Below are 20,832 nucleotides of genomic sequence, written 5' to 3'. Positions count from 1 at the left end.
ACAGAATAGTCACATTCAACAGCCATTGCATGAAGTGAATAAGTAAATGATAGAATATACAGTTTTAGGAAGATATTATTGAGTAGAAAAGTTCTGCCACTAATAGTCTTCCAATTGCTCTTACCACAAATGAAGAAGCTATGATGAAATTTCATTATATGACATACATATACACACTTCTCAGCATTCAGGGAAATCTCTGCATCTTATCTTTTCAGGGAAGAGAAGTTCTAAAACCGTAAACTTTTTGGCAGCTCTAATACTCCTTACCAGTGGTATAAGAGAGAAAAGAAAGTTTCATATGCGTATTGTTACTCTATATTAAAAAATATACTGTAATCAATGTGCAGAACAAGTAAATCATTAGGGCTTTGAAATCTTTGAAGACTAGGCACACATCTATAAAAATACCAAAAAATATATCTTCTGTTCCAGAACCTTAAACAATATTTATGACAATTTTTAAAAAAACAAACACAGGTCACATAGGAGAAAACTGTAATTGGCTTGCCACAGGATCTTAGCTGTCTACTATTTAAAAATACAAAGCTTTAGTACAACATTCCAAATCCTATTGGCTTATCATGAAGATATTTTCCTTGAAGGTGTTAGCTTTTCTTCAAGAAACAAGAGAACCATACACTCTGAAAGAAGAAATGACAAAATATGCTAACTCATAAGGGCTAACACTTGGAGGGTTATTAAGTAACTCTCCAGTTCTCCATGTTTTGCTTGTGTATGACAACGGATTTATTCTAGACTATGAGGTTCCCATACTAGATATTCAAGGTAGTTTTACAGAACTGCACTTACACGAGAGTGTTTTATTGTAACCATAAATAAGTATTTGTAGAATACCAGGGATAATTGATGTTGGCTGTAACTCAGTTAATAACAGCTCCCTGCAATGTTCTAAATAAAATTTATTTATGGCCACACAGGAACATATACAACACCACAAACATCAAAAACTGATTAAATAAATAATATTTCATTTGCATGTGAACATGATAAACATCCTTGCATTTACTAAATTTATGTGAACTTTACATCACACTCTAGCTCCTCAGCAGTATTAAGCATCTGTATTCATAGCAGAATTCTAGCATTTCCTGACTCATCGGCACTATATGTATCCTAAGGATTTTTCCCCTCCTGTATCTACCCTTTATAATTTACTAGTACTCCTGTACCTATTCTCACTGATGTCTCTTCGGAATAACATGATCTCTGTTACCAGCCTTCATGTTTGTTTAAAACACAAGTTACAACACAAAGATTAACTTAATTTACGTTAGGAGCAGTGAAACAGTGAAGACAATAGCTTGATTTCCATTGAAGACACATTCACTCAGAGATTACAAAGAGTTAATAAAGTTGAGAGACAAGGAGTCTACATATTTACAGGTCAGTATAATGAGCAACACTACTATTAGCAAGTAGCTCCAGATATAGCTGTAAAAAGTACTGTACGCAATCACCTTACTATGTCCAAATATGAACGGATAACTTCAAGTTTAAATGTCATAGCTAAATTTTGTAGTTAAAGATTTATGAACTATATTTAAATATAAATTCCAGTCATATAAAAATGAGTTTACTTCCATTGTTTGCCAAACGAGGATGTTTATTTTAAGTCAGAATTCCATCTCTGAGATTCAGCATTCTGAAAACAAAATATTCCATGCAACTTATCTTCATACAGCATCTCTGCACTGAAGCCACCCAATTTTATTCATATATTCAGGTCTGATTCTTACAGTCACGAAAATCCACTCTTCAGCCATCACTCGACATTTTTACTGCTATGTTGAAAAGCAACTCTGCTTGGAAAAGATATCACTTTTCTCTATACTAGTTGTCATATTTTTCTTCTCCAGATATATTTTCTACTCATTTTATCCCATTTACAACTCAATACCACTGTTACACCTAATATTTTTATAGCTATCTGTTCAGGAAAAAAACTAGTTTTGGCTCCTACATTAGCAAGAGAGAGAACTAAAGATCAGTTGAAAGTTCTGAACCCCATTAATCTTACAAACCTTCAGCAGGGTATCAAAGTACTTCAAGTACGTTGCAAAAAAGTAATGCTACTCAGTTGAAAGTGATGTTCTAAGGACATATTTGCACTAGGACCTTAAATAACTTTTAAGAACTGTGTAAATGTAAAGGGAGATTGCTATCCCGAATAGACTCCTTATTCAAACACTCATTCTGAAATGAAAACATTTCATACTGAGATGTACAAAGATATATTAATCAAAATTAATCAAAAGTAGATATTCTGCAATTGCTTTCCTTGCAGACAAGTTCAAGTGAGCATTCCCAGAAGCTCATGCAAGTCTTAAGTTTCCTGGTAAGTTTCTCTGGCTGGCATTTTTTATTTTTATTTATTTATTTTTTTTTTCCAGAATCCTCTAGATAAAATAAATGCCAGCACTTCAGATGATCAGGCTACAGTACACTGCCGCAGCAGCAAATACCACTCACTGGCAGCACATAGCTTCCTGCCACATTTTCTTTATCCATGCAGCTACTGGAGGAGGTGCCACATCTTCTCCTCTGCCGGCTTGCTTCTTCATCACTTACCAAATAACACCAGCACAGCTGTTAGTAAAACTATTGAAATTCAGATTAGACGATTTCTCAGTCAAAACAAGCCTAAAAATGGGAAAGCAGGAACAAGTACATAGGCAGCAGAGGGTAGAAACCTCCTCTCATGAAGCAACTGCCAAGAAGTAAAGTTCTATCACAAGACCTGCCACTTCTGGGGGACCCCTTGTTTTACACCTTCTCCAAAACTCGGCAAAATAATTAGTTTCTTATTAGGCGTTTTAAGAGCACAGTTAGGTTTATTTAGCTTCGTTATGCTCATGTAGAGTCCAAATTAGTCCGTAATAACCTCATCTATGAAATTCTTCCATTCAGATTCACCAAACAACCAAATCTTTGAACAAAACATCAAATGTATGCGCTTAAATGTAAGCCTGTGCTCCAGGACAAGGCTAAGGGGGAATAGTTCTAAACTAAAAGGGTGGGATTTAGATTGAATGTTAGAAAGAAATTTCTTACTTAGAGGATGGAGAGATACAGGAACAGGCAGCCGTCTGCGTGCCGAAGCCCGGGTTGTATGGGCCCTGGGCATCCCAAGCTAGTGGGGTGCAGCTAGTCCACAGCAGGAGTTGGAACTGGGTGGGCTTTAAGGTCCTTTCTAATACAAGCCATTTTATGATCTATGATAACATTATGAAATAATACACTGGAGTCAGAGTTATAGCTAGAACCCAAGAACAATCCAAGAACTAAATAACTCTTTGGATAAAAAGACCTAGTGATCGAATGGCCCATCCTTATTGCTCCCACCGCCTAAATCCTGCTAAAAAAAAGCCAATGAACCACTGACTCTTCCCAAGATTTAATTCCTTCAGAATCACTGTAAAGCTGTTGTTGAAAAATTTGCAACTGGGATTAGGAAGGGTAACCAGCTCCAGATGCAATGTGATAAACACATGATTTACTAGAACATATGTGTATGAAATATACAAAGATTGACAGGTTTTCTGATTCATTTTGTGTAAAAATGCCAAATTACCATCGGGCAAAAAGAAATTTATGTTTATTAACACAATCAAGAGACCATATAACAATGTCCTTACAAAACACACAGCACATTTCTTTCACTGCAAAATACCTCAGGAGTTTTAAGCAGCATTACATACATATTTATACAAATACACACTCCTTTTTGTCCATAAGCCTTGCAGACATATCTGGTTTGTTAGAACCACTACAGCAGAATTGTTTCCTGTGCTCAGAAGCACACAGTGAAAGTGAAGTACTTCACGAGAAAAGTAATATTGCCTCAAATTTTACATCAACACAGATGCTTTCAGATCACATTAATCTGTGACAATTCTGACTGAAGTCAACTATGTAAATAATAGATTTTGTTTGGATACACGAACGGTTCCAGCTTCTTGTTAAGGAAATGCAAATTGGTGATATTTGAGAATTGCTTTTTTCAGAAAAAAATATAGAAGCGTAGTAATTTTAAGGGGATAAAAAAAGGCATTGTAAAAACTTACGAATGAGTTTGGCCAAGTACTCTTACCTCAGACAAAACTATCATTCCTAAAAACCAAATGTTTGAACACTGACAGAAAGTGATGACAAAGCAACAAACAGGAAGATCAGCATAACATGCTACTGAGCAATTCATCAGAATATGGAAAACAGTGATGTTTTTAATTCAAAACTGTAAAGCCTTAAAAGAAAACCTAGATACCCTTAAGTTGTAGACATTTATGAACACATTTCATAGTAAAAATCACTAAAAACAACAAAACATTCCCTGTTAAAAGGATTCATATGAGTGGAGCACTGTATGAGGAATACAATCCCAAAGAAAACTTCAATCAGAAAAAAATAAACGAGTAGTTTTAAATGGAAACTTCTACAATTAAAAACTATTCCATCACTGAAATAGAAATAGTAGTTTAATTTTATATTGTAGTTTTTTTTCTAATTCCACTTTAATTTTTATTACAGTTTATTTTTATACTCACTCCTCTCAGTCACGTTGGTGTTACTTATCACATAGCTAATTACAAAATGAAAATAAGTTTTGCAAAAAATTATTGGGAAGAAGTAGACAAATTCAGCAACAAAAGCTCTGAAAGTAGATCTTCAGAGGGGTCTAACTAACATGCAGACCTATGATAATATTTATTTTCATATCAGTTTTCAGGACAGCCCAGAATCATTCCCCATATCTTCCTCCAGACACAGAGGAATATTTTATTACATTTGCAGATAAGCCCTACTTAAGATGTCTCTTCCAGATTGAAATGATCAGTTTCTCACAATTTAAAACAATGAGATAATCTATTCTCCAGCAGTCCTTTTGCATAGTGTACAGTCATCATTTTACTTAATACATTTGAATAAATTCCAGACCAGTGCAGGAAATAGTACCAAATAAAAATAAGACCTAACTGTATTTGTTTGGGGTGTATCTTGACGATGCCTTGAAAAAAAAGAACCATCACTTTATTTCATGGAAACTGACTTTAAATTTCATCAAATAACAATAGATCAAATCAAAACACAGAGTGTTGATGCGCACCTTTTGCACCAGGCACTTTCCAAGTTTGCCACAAAAGACCACAATAGCTTTCAGATGACACTGTTCAAGCAGCACACAATTCTGAGAAAGATTTTTCCAGCTGAGCTTTTCACATTTTTCTTGTATTACCCTGGATTCTTTATACATCTGGGACAAGGAAGAGAAGGAAAGGGGATGCATTATTAGTCTTTCTGAATAAAGTTATATAGTTGGGCAGCTGTGGCTGTTAAATGTTGTCTGGATCCAACTGGATTATGTAGAACTTCAGAAAGCAAAACAGTTAAGCTTGATGTTACACGAGAATTTCAGAATTTTCAAAGAAATATCACTAAGGTCAAATTGAAGTTGTTGCTCCTCTCTCACATTTAGTAATTTTAGATACATTCTAAAGCTAACTCATTTCTGACTGAAGTGATTTAGGAAATCGATTTTATCAGAGCGTATTTACAGGCAAACAGAGGACAGCCTTATATCTACCTTTTTCTCCTTTATTTATAGTGAACTTAGAAACTGTTTAGAGGTACTGCTACAATGCAACTTTCCACACTCCCCTTCCTTACAATCACTGTAGACTTTCTTTCTGAACAAGAAATAGATACAAACAACAGTTTCTGCTTCATAAATGACACTCAAGCAGAAATAAACTAAATCACAAAACAATTAACAATATGTTAATGAACCAAACCAGAAGTTTAATGGAGATGAAAAAACATTTCTAGCAGTTAAAAGTGAGTACATTATTTTAAACAAAGGCTTCCTGCAGCTAAATACATTGCATAAACAATAAATTTCAGTTTGTGATTGCAAAAATGGATTTTTATTTGCAGCAATCTGCACATTTAGGAGACAGAGGCTATGTGCATAACAAGTCCTACTAAAGATAAGATGGCAATTTTACCTTGAAGAAAATTTTTAAAAAGCACATGCCTACCAGTCACGTTTTTTGGCAAGCGATCACCACACTCACACTTTGTATTATTCAATCAGACAGAAAAAGACAAAATCGGAACAGAATATTTAGCTGAAGTTAATGATGTTACCTGTCTTTAGTATATTCCCAATCTATAATAAGCAACAAAACTTTAGGACTCACTACTTTTTATTCGATCAAAATATGCCTGACAGAACAAGACTCAGGTAGTTATATCTGTTAAACATGTTAAATAGCATGAATTGCCTTTTTTTATATACACATCTTATCTTTCTCTGATTTGCTGCACTGAAGTCAGAAATTATTCACAAGAAGAATTATTTCTGTAAAGAAACTTGTGTCAGAAGCAACCAGAACTATTTTATGAATGTATTTTAATTCTCCCAGAAGTCTTTTAACAGGATTTAATATTAAAGCTCAAGAAATATCATTAGAGAAGGAATGTTTCAGCCTCACAAAATTACAACTTAGATTTTATTTTTTTGTCTATCCGCTATCATTTCACATAGTTCCTTCAATCTCTTCGTATTTTAGCAGCCATCTGCAATGGGACATGCAACACATGAGGTTACTGTGGGTGACTTCTGGCTATACACTTTTGAGTTTGGAATTCAAAGGAGAGATGAAATTCACTTTTGGTTAAGCAGAAGCTCCACATACGCATGCAACATGCTGACTCTTTCTGTGACTCACATAGGTAAGGGACTTCAGTTACACACAGACTTTTTCCTGGCCACCAAACACGTTCTGCATTTCCTTATTACTATCTGACGGAGACAAGCTCATCTGGGTATATCAGTTTTCCACATTCCCAAAACGTCTTTGTTGTCCAAATGACTTTGTTTTCTTGTTAAAGACAAAGCATTTTCAGCCATTAATATAATTTATCTCATTCATTAATGGATGTAATCCCATTTAGAATGCTTTCTTTACAAATGCCTTTCTTAATCTAGCCAGCTCATTTGGCTGGCATCGATCTATCCTGCTTTTCTATTGTCCATATGCTCATCGAAGACAATGTATAATTGACGGTGTAGTCTTATTTGCATGTCTTCCCATCTGTCCTTGTCAAGTAAACATTTTTTATGATTTACTACTGGAAAATTAACCTTCTGTGCTCTTGAAAAGCAATTCAGTCACCTACATAAGGTAATTTATTGTTCTGTAGAAATTGTCAGATGCCTCTTTGCAAAAGCAGGTCCCACGGTCAGTGCATAATAAGGGAGGAGAAAATCACGTGGGCTCTACTGCTTACCAGCAGGATTGCATCACCATTTGAAAATTTCACATGTAGGAACTTTCTAAATGGTAAATGGAAGATAACATGCCTTCCTGCTCAGCTGTGCAAGATGAAAAATTAAAAAAATAAAATACTTTAAATTAATTCAATTGTGTGTTATAATCTTTTGGTTTATGTTTTTCATAATGTATGTTTGTTTTAGTTATGTTATATTCATTAATCTAGAATCTTCACAAGATACTCCACTGTAATTTTGTAACTCAGACTAAACAAAATTTATAGCACAGAAACTGCAGCCTTATAGAGTCAAAGTCATCCTGCTGTGCCTCTTGATGTGCCTCCTGCCTGTACAAATACATTTAATTTCCCTGTGACGACTAACATTTAACACATACAAAAATACAAGAATAAAAATGAAATGAAATTTACTTTCAGATTGTTTTACAGTTATGTAGCAAGTAGAATTTGCTCATTTTGGATTCTGTACACCAGTTGCAGCCATAACCCCAACTCCTTTACCTTTGTATGCATTCAGGATTACAGCTGCACACACGGCCCTACTACAGAGACTTAAGAAGTTACACAGCTAACTCCACTCCTCACAGGATCTTCTTTGCTCCCATAAAATCTTTACAACACTGCCACATGTCCAAAGTTCATGTATATTCACTTGTGAAAAAGAAAAGAGAACAAATCTAATTTGGAATCATATTTGAAACTTGCTTAACCATATCCAAGAATAGGAACCAGAATTCAGAAAAAGAGCTAGCTGTGCAGTTTGCACCAGTCTGCTCAGTCCAGAGCTCTTCATATCACTGCAGGACACAACACATTTTAAACGCCATCACACACCCCCATGAGCACTCCCAGTTCCCTCAAGTGGTGAAGCTGAAGTTTCACTGTTCTTGTACACCTCTATTTGGGCCAATGTTAAACACACACACAGGAAAAAAAAAATAATAAAAAAAATACCAAGAAGCTGGAGAAGGAGACAGAAATTCATTTAAATACTTGGGGCTTCTGAAAAGTGGTGTGGCTTAGACCTGTGATCCTGATTAGTGTAGATGTTGCCTTGTGAAATCATATAAAAAGCATTGTGGTAACAATGAAAGGCAGAATGGAGGCAAGAACATAGAAGAAAGCATAGCTCCAATGCTTCATAACACGGGAGAAGAAGAGAAGGAAACCTGTATGAGGTGTGCTGCTGTGTACAGCAGCACCCAGCTTACAAGTGTAGTTTTCATCTGTATTTCCAGTTTTCTAGAAGTTAAAACTGGTACCTAGGTAAGGGCTTATTGGCTTTCCGTCTTAATAATGAGCTGTGTATGAAATAAAAGATAGATGAAGTGAAAATGAATGTAGAAAACTTAAATAGGTATACCCACTACTGTTATAAATACCTGGTTCCCATAGGCCTGAGGGAGACCTGTGTGAGCAACAACTAACAAAGACTTTGCAATCTACTGTTATGTGCTTGTATATATCACAATTCATAAATATGGTGTATAAACCTAAAATATCCTGAGAGACTACAAATATCCAGAAGAAAATGGATTATACCTTATATTACTTAATTTTGGAATACTGGCCTAACATTTCAAAATTCAATTAATATACATCTTTTCTATTGTTCCTAGATTTCATAAGCTGCCTTCTTTGAAATACTGGCTACTGCAAATGGAAATGTTTTACAAGTACTTACATGTACCTGAGCACAGTATAAAATAAAAGCATCCTATCAGCAGTGCTACCCAGGCAGCAGATCGATCTCCAGCAGCATCCTGCAGTTCTCTGCTGAGACTATGCAAAAGAGTTCAAATTCAAACCCCATTTACATAAGATCATTCCCATCTCAAGCATACTAGTGTGTGGATTCATAATCTGCCTCCAGGTTGATCTGTGTTGTTCCCCTGTGCCCAGCTTAGTAATGTGTCTGGCGGTTGCCTTCTGGTGGAAAGGTCCCTGTGAGCTCTCTGGTCTCTGCACAGGGTGCTCCCATGTGCTCTCACAATGGGAGCAGTAAATCACAATTGATAATCTAACTCTGCAACAGCTGCACCCCAGAACAATTAACAGCTTGTAAACTTGAAGCACAGCTCTAAAGCTAGTGCATTATGCTAAACCTAGTATGAAACAGTTTGGTGCAGGCTGTTAGTAAGCTTCACGTTGCCAGAATATGCTAAAGCTAAAAATCATGAAGTGATAAATTCCACAGGGTATGGTTCTAATCAAGAGTTTACATAAGCATGTCCTACGCGTGAATGTCACAAGACATGGAATTATTTAATGAAAAGGAAATTTAAGTGCCTAAAATGAAATAAAGATTTTATTATCTGTGTGTAATTGTTGAAGCATTCCCCTTCACTGTCTGGGGGAACTATGGAGAAACATGAACATTTTCTGTTGATAATTCCACCACCACAGACAAGTTAACTGCTGAAGTCTCAGAGCCATTTTTATTTTAGTCCCACTTAACTGCAACATCTTGTTGCAGTTATGTAATGAAAACTAAATCAGATTTCAAAATTTCCATCACATACATTTTCCATATGTTAAAGGTGATCAAACTTCATTGAAACCTGATAGCAAGAGAAGGAAAATTGGGCCCTGCATGCAGTATAAATATTAGAGTGAAGGAAAGGTGTGCTTTTTATTTAGTTTTGTGACCATATTGTTATGAACAACAACAACAACAACAAAATTTAGAAAAAAAACAACAGAGGCATGAGTATAGGAGGATTTAAAATGTTACCCTGAGCGAAGTTCGTTGTTTTTTTTTTGTTTGCCTTTTTTAATTCTAATTTTACATTTGTTTCCCCGCTCATTCTTCAGAGCAGGAAAGCCGATTATGTTCCTGTTGCTCAGTACTGATAGAAGGACAATTTATCTTTCTCTCAGCACCTCCAAGTACAGAGGCTAACAGTAAAGAAATTGCCTCAAGTCTTCCACATCCTTGAATAGAAAAAACAACGAATAGAATACCAGCCTGCAAAGCCTTTTTTCTGAATAACATTGACTTAAATGCAGATTCAACAAGGTCATCAACAGGCTCATGCGAGTGTCAGTCTGGCTTAATTCAAGCCACCTCAGATGTGCAGAAGCTGTGGCTGTTTTTCACTGGCTAAAGGAAGAAAGGAAAAAAGGAAGGGAAAAAGAGTCAGGGCAAGTGCCCAACATCTGCCTGGCAGTGGCACACATCTGTCTTACCTGAAAAAAAAAAAATCAGTGTGGGCATGTGGAATAACCAGGAATCTAGACATGAAACTCATCACTAGAATGCTTCTTTACAGACTGTTAGGGTTGCCCATGCCATCCAGCAAACTGTGTCATTCTGCTTTCCAACAGTCTGGAAAGAAAGGCTAAACTCACTAAAGAAACTCATTGCCAATGGATGTCTAGAGGTAAATCAGAATGCTTTTTTTCCCCTCCCTGCCCTACAAATCAGGGATTTTCAAGTGTTATACCAATTCAAAGAATCTTCCAAAAACATCAGAGCTCTTTCCAAAATTTAAGCTCTTTATTTCTTTGAAATTTTCTGATTCCTGGTCAGGAAGAACAGGGTTCAGTAGGAGGAGTTTCTGACAGGAACAGCTAATCTTTCTTGTTTCACCACCATTCACTAATACTATACTACTACTTCTGACTCAGGTTAACAAAAAGTATCCCTCAGAGTTAAGTAATACAGAGCACTGTATATTCATTTCTCTAATCTCAGGCTACATTTATTTCCATGTATATTTGCATATTTTATTATTTTTTTGTCAGCATTATTTTCTCAGAAGTCCTTCATCATTGGCTCACACACTCAATTTAGGTTTGACTTTGGCTCTCAAATAATCACTGGCCTCTTTCACAGTCCATTATATTAAACCAAAGCTGCATTATTTCAGCCTCAGAGCAGTTCAAAGACATTAAATATTTAGTAGGTTTTTGTTTAGCTGCCGAGTTACTCTTAGTATTTTTTTCTTTTAAAAATCACCATTCGACAGATGCAATTGCAAAGATTTCTTGGCATATGCAAATATTGGTTTATTTTCTGCTCAGCTTCTATCCTCTTTTGGCAGCAATGTGACAAAAAAAAAAAAAAACAGAAATGAAGCACCTGAGCTCTGATATCATAAACACAGATGTAAGATCCAGTGAACTATGTGGATCAGGTCAAGTGTACCCTGTCTTTGCTGCCTCTGGAGAGAAAGCATAGCCTATCTCCAGCTGTAAGGGCAGAGGTTTCCAAATGTAGCAGTATGACCTACATTTACGTTGCACATAGCCTTTACATTTTCACTGAAACAGTAACCAGCAATTAACATTTCAAATGCAAAATAAAATGCAAAGGGGTGGTGCTGTTTAACCTACTCTGTCAAAAGCAATCATCGTTTCCCATTCTCTACGTCACCAAGAAGCATGCATAAAACATTTATGTGCTACCATCCTCAGATTTCTGCCACCTTGCTACATCTCATATCACATTGACAAACTGGAACTACTGACAACACAGGCATAAACAAACATCTCAAAAAAAAAGAAAAAAACCCCAAAAAACCAAAAAAACAATGAGCAGAAGGGCTCAACTCCAGTCTTGGTGCAGAGAAAGGAAATGTACAGACCTAAAATAGAAAAAGTCTTACTGTGCACATGGAAAGCAAAGCTTGAATTTTGCAGGTAACTACGTTCACACCCCACATTACTCTTGCAGCATTGAAAAAAAAAATCTGACAGTGCGGAGACAATAGCCTCTGTGTGAAGTACTGTCTTATGGTGTAAATCTAACAAAAGATTACCTGATTTTTGTGCCTGCTGCTGGACTTGGCTTCTGGTAGAATCAGAAGAGAGATTAGAGGCAATACAAAAGTAGTTAGGAAGCCAATTCTCATCTTCACCTTGCACTGAAGTACTTAATTTACTTGGGAATAATTATATTTATGCTGCTGTCAGTAATAAATTCGCTTGAAAGCGTAAAGAACTAACATGATTTCAAGATGGGGTCCAACATCTCCTTTTCACATATCTCTTTCCCTCTCTATCCCATCCACTGAGTGTTCACTCCGACTCAGGCATTTCTTCTCCAGATCTCTGGATGTCCAGGAAATACAGGAACACTTCTAGAGCAAACTGGTTGCAACAGGCCAGACAGCCTATAGCCAGTCTCCGTGACTGCCCCAGGCAGGCAGAAGCACAAACTGAATACTACTCATACAACATGGAAGTAAAAGCGAACAACTGTAAAGTAAAAGACAGTGAAAATCCTTAAATCTCACAGACAGCGTCCAGAGTTATTATAAGAAGGTGAGAACAAATTGAAAACAGCTACTAGTACTAGAAACATAATAATGAAGATCAATATTTATCATCTTGAAGTCTTTTTGTAATAACTTTGACAGTAACCCCAGAGCTGAACACTATGAAATGTGTCAAAGTGGGGTTGTTCGTCATTCAAATGTTCACATTTACACAGCATTCTGGGAAGATCTCATGAAAGCTGGAAAAACAACGTACTTTAGAAAACCGAAAATGAAATATTGATAACCAGGAACTGTAATATATAATTGGCAACTAAGCAAAGAGAAAAATCAGATGGGTTAAAGCAGACCTAGTTCAAGCACCTTTGGGATCTGTGCTACTTTGTTACATGATTTCTATGACACACAGTGAGAACTGCACCTAAAGAAAATAGGACACTGGGTCAGACCCTGATTGTTTTGAGGAGCACTGGCTGCATCCCCAAAAGTAAAATACTGAGGTGAAACACCCTCCACTTTGCAAGTCATTCATCTGCTTCAAGTTTTTCTAACACAAACCATGCCAGCAAGCAGCAGTCCCAATGCAGTGTGGGCACACAAGTATTTGCTGAAACCTCTCCACCTAATCACAAGCACAGCCATACCACACTGCTAAGAGCCTGATCCACTCACTCAGAATTTCTTCAGAGGTGGATAAGGGGGATTTTAGCACAAGACTTATCCACTGTGAGGAAACATTTTTCACGCCACATATTGGCAAATGTACTGCCACTCCCTCTTGGAAGACCATCTCAAGTGCTCACAGACTCCCAATACTTTAAGCACTTCTGTGAAGGAGGAATAACTTCCTGAGCACAGGGAGATTTCAAAAAATTGTACATGAAAGCTGAATTAAAACTGATACTGTAACACTTCAATAACTTCTTGTTAAAAGTTACCGCTAAATGTCAGTGTGTAAAGTTTCTGGGTGTTTGTTGAACAGAATATTTGTCAGAACTTTGATTCTTAATTTTCATAATTTTCAGAAGTGTCAGAATTTTGCAAACTTAAATAGGAGCAAAATTCAACGTTGCTCATCCCCTTGAAAAGGTTAGCACTGAATTCACAGAATGTAAAAATAGATGAATCAAATCCAAGGAATTAGTAGTAGTGAACGTAGAGATTAGAAGTCTCAAGAAAACTTGAAGTAACCTTGTCAGTAGCAAGAACACCAGGCAATGAAAGCATCTGTCCCCTCATTATAAATATGTATATCCTGTTGCAACAGAGTCCCAATTTGAGGGTCATCTAAAGAAGATAAAGAACAGTTTATTTGAAATCCAAATTTCAAGCGTCTCAAGTAAAACGCTGCATTATTTCATGATCGCCAGTACAGCTGTATATTTTATATTTAAAAACATTTACATATATTTAACATATGTAAAAATATATGCATTTAAAACATATACATAAAATGATTTACGTAAATAGCAAGCATCATCATTCCTCGGGTTACAGGAGAAAAGATGGATGTTTCCCCCATTTTCTGTCTTGTGAACTCAAAACAGGTTTCTCAAGGTTACTGCAGACTTCATATTCCCTCTCCATAACGAGCCCCACTAAGAGTTAGGATCAAGATTTTTCTTGCCTACCCAGTTAGGCATTGAGATCTGCAGAGTTAACTTTGGTGATGTCTGATAAATTAAACACATTTGTCCCTCCTCAGAAACACATCCCATCAGGACTTTGAGTTCTCCAAAATGCCTGCACAAACCGTGCTGTAAATGAACTTGTGTTACACCTGTCATTATGCAAGACAATTTGGAAGGGGACAGGTTAAGCAATTTTGAAAGTATGCCCCCGCCCTGTTGCCTATTTGGAGATACTTGCATTAGAAAGCTGCTTGCAAGCCTCCACCACAGAACTTGCTCTTCTGGTTTTCCAGCCAGTCAGCACAGTGTCAAGTGCCACGGGTGCCAGGAGCATGCTCATTCAAGGTAAATTCACAATAATAAAGATTCTGAGATGAAAAAGGATGGTTTTTGTTACACCTGCAGGGCCTTAACTACTCATAAAGAAGCCATTGAGCTTGCTGAGAACTACAGCCAGTGGGAGCTTCTGAAGATATAATCCCAATTTCAGGCTATGAACAGTATCACTTCCACAAGTGGAGGCACTGGACATATCTAAAGGTCAAAAACCTGAAAACAAATAATCAGGACAAGAAAAAAAGAAAATGCAGTGACTCATAACTGTTATGTAATTGCTCACAGCATAATTTCATCATTCCTTCAGCTACCTTCCCTATCAGCTGCCAACTCCCTCCTTTTGCAGTAACTGATCACCTTAAAAAACAGATTGACTTACTTTAAGTGTTGGAGGGGTGGGGAGGATAACGCACAGAGGGCAATAAAGTTTTGTACTTTTGTTGTATGCCTGGGGGGTGCAGCTTTCCGGACCGCTAGAAGGCTGAACATGAGCGCTTGAGTGCTAAGTGCTAAGGGTTACAAAGCTGCACCTGGCCAGCAGACACAAGACTCAAATTTAATAGTTTCCATTGACAGAAGTAATTTGCTGAATCACCAGATACGTGCAAGAATACAAGAAATATTGTATCACAAAGCTGACCATCTATTATATGAAAATACAAGATTCAAGTTTCATCATGTAAATTTCAAGTGTAGCATATGCAGGGGAAGTGCAGAAAATATTAAACTATAAAGGGAATATGAGAAGAGATAGGTGTCTACTTCTGTGCAATGTTCATAACTTTTTTTTTTTAATCTAGTGTTTAGGCTGCTCAAATAGTTCTAAATGCAGTTTACAATTCTAAAATTTAAATCTTGAGATGCAAAAAATTAATTTAGTAATATTTTTCAGGTACATGGGGGAAGCAATAGGAAGGTCAAAGCTTAGCTGGAGTTGAGACTTAAAGGTATAAGAGAAAGTTCCATAACTCTATTAGTGGTAAAAGAATGACCCTGCCTGGGCTGGTAATCAGACTGAAGCTTCTTCCAGCATGAGTTACCCTATGAACTTCATAGTAATTTCAATATTGATTGTATTAACTTAGTTATTTCAGTATTCAGTATATTAGTAACTTAGTTAATTGAATTATACAGAAAAAGGCATGAAATGGTAATAAAGTGAAAAAGTTATACATGATTCAGAAATCCTTTTTATGGGAACATAAATGATAAGCCAAAAAATTGGTTTCATAAATATTCTCCAGTATTTGTCTAAACTTCACCATAGCTACAAACATTGAAGTAATTTATATTCCATGAATACCCTAGTGATTGAATTCATCCAATATTCATTTGTCACTTTTGCAAGCCTTTACAGAGTAGTATTTAGAAACACTGAGGTCTGTTAAAATCCCATAAATTGGTGCAAATTTACATCACGTTTCAGAAGATTCAAGATGTCTGCTCACTGTCCCAGAAGATACATTAGAATGTATTTTAATACACAGAGTAAAACTTTTGGCCTATTGTATTATGTGGTAAAAATCCCATTAACATTAATGCAGCTGTATTTTATTCCAAGTCAATGACTGGTCAGATACAAACGATAAAGATTTTCCTGCAAAGAAGCTAACTTCAACTAAGACATAGTTTAGGGGAGAAAAAATGAACTGAAGTATATAAGAGAGGAAAACTGTTAACCCTTGCTTGTCTCCCTTCCTTTAATCTGTAGTATTTTTCCCCTTGTAATTAATATTGTGTCCTTTCCCCTACCCATATCAGTACTAATAGAATGGGAATTATGTAGCAGTAATTACTTTTTGCTTTCTTCCACTTAAAACGTTTCATGTTCTGTACTGTTACATTACTGCTACATTAAATGCCTTCATGACATTCTGCTAAAAAATATGTTCTGCAAGCAAATTTTTAAACTGCTTTCAAAGAACTTTCAAAAATACAAATATCCTCACTAGCTACGGACCTAGAAAAATCAACATAGACTTAGAAACAATAGTATAAATGTATACCAAAAATTTTATTTCTGACATCAGTCTCTGATAAAAAAAAATTCCTGATTATCATCTCCTGGTATCCGAAAGCCACACTAGAACATGGATTACTGCATCAGACAATAGCTCCATTTTACTCTCAACCATTTCCACAATGGAGCTGTTCTTACGTTCAAAGAATTCCTGCATTTAAATTGAGCTTCATTTAAAATTCATTCTTGGCCTTTTTTCCCTCTAAAATCTGGGGAGATAACTATGAATCTCCAGAATAACAAACTTGTGATTAGCTGTGCACAAATCAGACACAGATGCAGTTCCATACCAAACATAGTAAACAAGTTCTGTTTGTAAATTCTAAAACTTTTCAATTACTAACATAAGGCAAAAAGCTTATTTTCTTAAGATTGTTATTATTATTTTTTTTTTTTTTACCAGAAGGCAGTGTTCCCTCAAAAGTCTTAATTCTGATCCTGCTGCAGTTACTAACTGATTTTCCACTGATGACTGTACACTATACCACAGAGCCCAGACTTAACGATTCACAGGAGGGAGAACTGTGAGCTCAATACCCATGTCTGACCTGAGACACGGCAGGTTTTTTGTTTGATTTGCAGGTTACAGCTTGGACAGTTTGAAAATTAAACATACCAATAACACAAATAAACACACACACTATTCTATTACGCAGTACATGAAAAAGAAAACTACAACTTGAGGACAAACTGATAATCACTAATTTTCTGTTCTCTTGCATTCCCCTAACAACGTCTTCATTTTGCTTCCAGTATAATCTGAGGTTTTCAAATGGGAAATGAAAAACCTATGGCCTACTCTTCATAAATACATCAGCTCTCTTCAGTCTAGAGATTTCTCTTCCTCTAAATGCCATTAAACATATTGCAGAATCTCTTCAGTCTCTCTTCTGTTTGCCAGTGTTTACCTAACTGCCAAAAACTTTCCAGCAATGCACTCTTTTGGCATTACACAACAGATTCTACCAAGAAAGAAAAAAATATATGTATTAGTACACTTCTTGATAGTGAAATTACACTCCACAGACTACTTTATTCCTGCACTTTATGCTGCCATCCCATTCAGTCTACAAAAATAAATTCTAAAAACTCAGTAGTGTCTGAATTGTTCTACAGAAGAGACTTTCAACTTAGATTTTTGCATCAAATTTTCCATTTTAATACCTTCCTTACTGCCATGGACTATTGACTCTACAATAAACAGAGGCTCCATACAGAATGAAAGTCTAGAATCCAGTATGCTGCCAAATTAGGAATTGTGGAAGGCTGGCCAGATCTGTATTTATATAGCCTTGGCAATTTTCAACCTGGATATGCATAACAGATTTGGTATCTATCAAACTGTATTTAAAAGAAAACAGTTGAATATTAAAGAGTAACTTTGATCTACTAAAAATTGTCATTAATTATTTATCAGTAGTAAAGCCTGTTATCAGAGCCACCGATATTTTCCAGAGTCCTTGGCATAAGCTACTTGTGAGCTTAAACTTCTGTGGTAAGGCCATGGCGACTGGAAGCTATCAAAAGTGGGGAGAGAACAGATCCACAGCATAATACCCCCAGATCCACTCAGGCAACAAAGCCCAAAGACAAAGAAGATAAAAAAAAAATCTCTAGCATTTGTGTTTGAGGGCAGATCAGTTGCTAAAGTCCATTTCTCCATCTTGCTCAGGGCTCAGGATTTATAGAGGATATTCCTTTATTCAAACATTGTGATTTGAGTCCAAGTACAACTTCTGCTCGAGCTAACAGCACAACAGGTACTGTGCTGTACAGCACTTTCAGTGGGATTAAAAATGACTAAATAATTTAGATTTAGAATGCAGTATACAAATGTACCATTCTTCATACATGTGGTTTTTTGTATATTTATAAATCAGATGCTCTACAAAAAAAAAAAAAGCAGAAAAATTATTTGTAAAGGTCCAACATTATAGATTTGTCCTTGTTTGTGAAAGTTGCTGATGACCAGCTGACACATGAACATTGATCCAACTTGAACAAGAAATTGTCTGAACCAGGAAAATATGAAATCATGCTACCAGATGGGAAGTCTAATCACCACCCTTCTGACACTAATACAATAAACAAAGTGTGCAAGCAGACAGACATCTTATTGGAACACACATCAATCCATTCTTTAAGGGAAAGAATGCGTTTTCTGACATCTACATTCAGCTCTCTTAAAGTACAAGATACATTTTTTGTGCTAGCTTTTAAATACACTGAACTGGGAAACTAAACTAAATAGAAGATGTGACGTCTGCCTTCTACACCCTCTCAGACGATTTTATGTAGTTCAAAAGAAAGATACCAGAAAGGGACACAACAATACATACAGGGTTTTCTTATGGCAGAACAACTTGCTTTCCACAAGCCCCATGCTAATAATTGTCTTGTAGGTAGAAAAATGCTAACAGAGAGCAAAGAGGGTTTTTAACACATACTATTTCAGAATGACATCGAAGAGTAGAAAAACCTAAGCTCTGAAGCAAGGCAGAAATTAACTAGATAAACTCTAAAATCTCTTGATCTAGTTAAGAAAAAACAGCAGTCATGTGGTAGTACCTATGCAAAAGGTAGAGCAGCTACTGCAAGTAATGAAGTTTCAGTATTCTGAAGTCTGTGCTTAAAAATATTTGTCATTCACAAGAATTAAGACATCAAGTTCTTATTATACCTTATTGCAATTTGTCAGATTTCTACAACACTTAAACATAGAACCTCCTCAAAACAGCACACTAAGAACAGCAAACATTTCACAGCAAAACTACATTAAATCTGCTAAAACTCTGGTTTTATAAGAATTTGTAAGTGACAATAATGTTTACCCTCACAAGAGAGTTACAGAAATGTGTGATTGACCTCTGATATTAAGTCAGTGTAAAAACACTGCTTCAAGTGGGAAGGCTTTTTTTCCCTTAAGAGCAGAATTTCAGACTATTTTAAGTACTTTTTTGTTTAATACATACACTTATTAATGTTGATGCAGTAATACCGGGATCAGCATAAATGCTAAAGTACTATTTCCTATCAGAAATGGGAAATGGAAGCAGAATCATATAAATACTCAACCCCTATTGTATGCTATCCTTCTTTCTAGGCTCATGGCTTCTTGCAAATTTTACCAAAGCTTTCATTAAAAAAATACTAAATGTTGGAGTGACTGAAGAAGAGGGCAGAGGTACAGACAGTATAAAGAAATAAAACACTCCATAAGCAATCAACATTTAAGTCAATATACGATCATTCTATTTATGTGGATTAATATGGAAATAAACATCTACCAGGTATTTATAGCAAAACTAAGTGTAATACAGAAAAAAATATGCACGCTTTGTATGAGGCATTCAGTTGTCTGTGAAAACTGTGGCTTCAGAGTGTACCCATTGGTAAAAGAGATTCAATTTCATTAAGATCTTTAAATTATCTTTACAAATGGGAGGAATATGTATCATACAGTCGGAAAGAACATTAAAGCTGAGCCACTAATCAGCAGTTTAGGCAGCCTCTTTTGCACAGGATTATTAACGAACAGACTGTAACATGTTGCATAGATATTCCTTATTATTGGGAAAAATCAAGAGGATCGTATGCAGACTACCAACAACTGGTCTGACTTACAATCTGAAACAAAAATCAAGAGAAAACATATATAGCAATCATGAACTCATATTCAAGTTTTCAGCTCTCTTTAGAATAGTCATTTCATTATTTCTTTGATTCCTGAGCCACGTAAAAGTCATAGTAAACATGTATCACACAAAGTAGTTTAATTTTTCCTCAAGTGTTCCTTATCTGAATTAAGGAATGGAAGTTATTTTCACCTGCAGAAAAGCTCAGCTATTCAGAACCTTAGTCTGCATTCTTAGGAACTTAAAGGATTCCGGGCTTCTAAGACCTCATGCTCTACATCTCTATGCTGGGACTTTAAAATACAACATAGCAATATAAATAATGTGTTTTTTAATATTAGAACAGGAGATATACATTGTTTATATCCAGCCTATGTTCTTGAGAATAGTCATGTTTTCTTTTTAATCGTCTTAAAAAGAGAATGCTAGTGACCTCAAAGGGTGGAAAAGAAGAAGGGTAAGAATAGAAGCAGGGAAGAAAGAACAAGCACATAATTAGACAAGGATTGAAGGTCTGGAGAGAGCACAGGAAGGACAATCATGATAGCAGATTAAACAAAGATAAAAGCCTTGATTTAATAACTAATCATAAGCTTTCCATTTATATAGTATATCTGTCTCTGCCCAACAAGTAGAATTTCAGTCATTAGTTTTCTATTTTTTCCCCGTGT

At 35.9% G+C, this 20,832-nt stretch overlaps 1 long non-coding RNA gene across 3 annotated transcripts in view; it reads right to left on the bottom strand.

Moving 5' to 3' along the window:
* LOC149916606 (uncharacterized) overlaps positions 1 to 20,832 on the bottom strand; it is an 83,810-nt gene that overhangs the window by 7,991 nt on the left and 54,987 nt on the right. For 2 of the 3 annotated variants that reach the window (XR_016469454.1, XR_016469453.1), the window contains one exon: positions 18,163 to 20,153. The exons of the other annotated variant lie outside the window; for it this stretch is intronic. This is a non-coding gene — a long non-coding RNA (uncharacterized LOC149916606). Of the gene's footprint in view, positions 1 to 18,162; positions 20,154 to 20,832 lie in introns of those variants that run through there. 3 annotated transcript variants of the gene reach the window in all.

The sequence above is a fragment of the Phasianus colchicus genome, chromosome 10 (genome assembly GCF_987193195.1).
Source record: "Phasianus colchicus chromosome 10, bPhaCol1.hap1.1, whole genome shotgun sequence".
Lineage (NCBI taxonomy): Eukaryota > Metazoa > Chordata > Aves > Galliformes > Phasianidae > Phasianus > Phasianus colchicus.
Note: the sequence above shows the minus strand (reverse complement) of the source record. Positions and strands in the feature narration are given on the sequence as shown.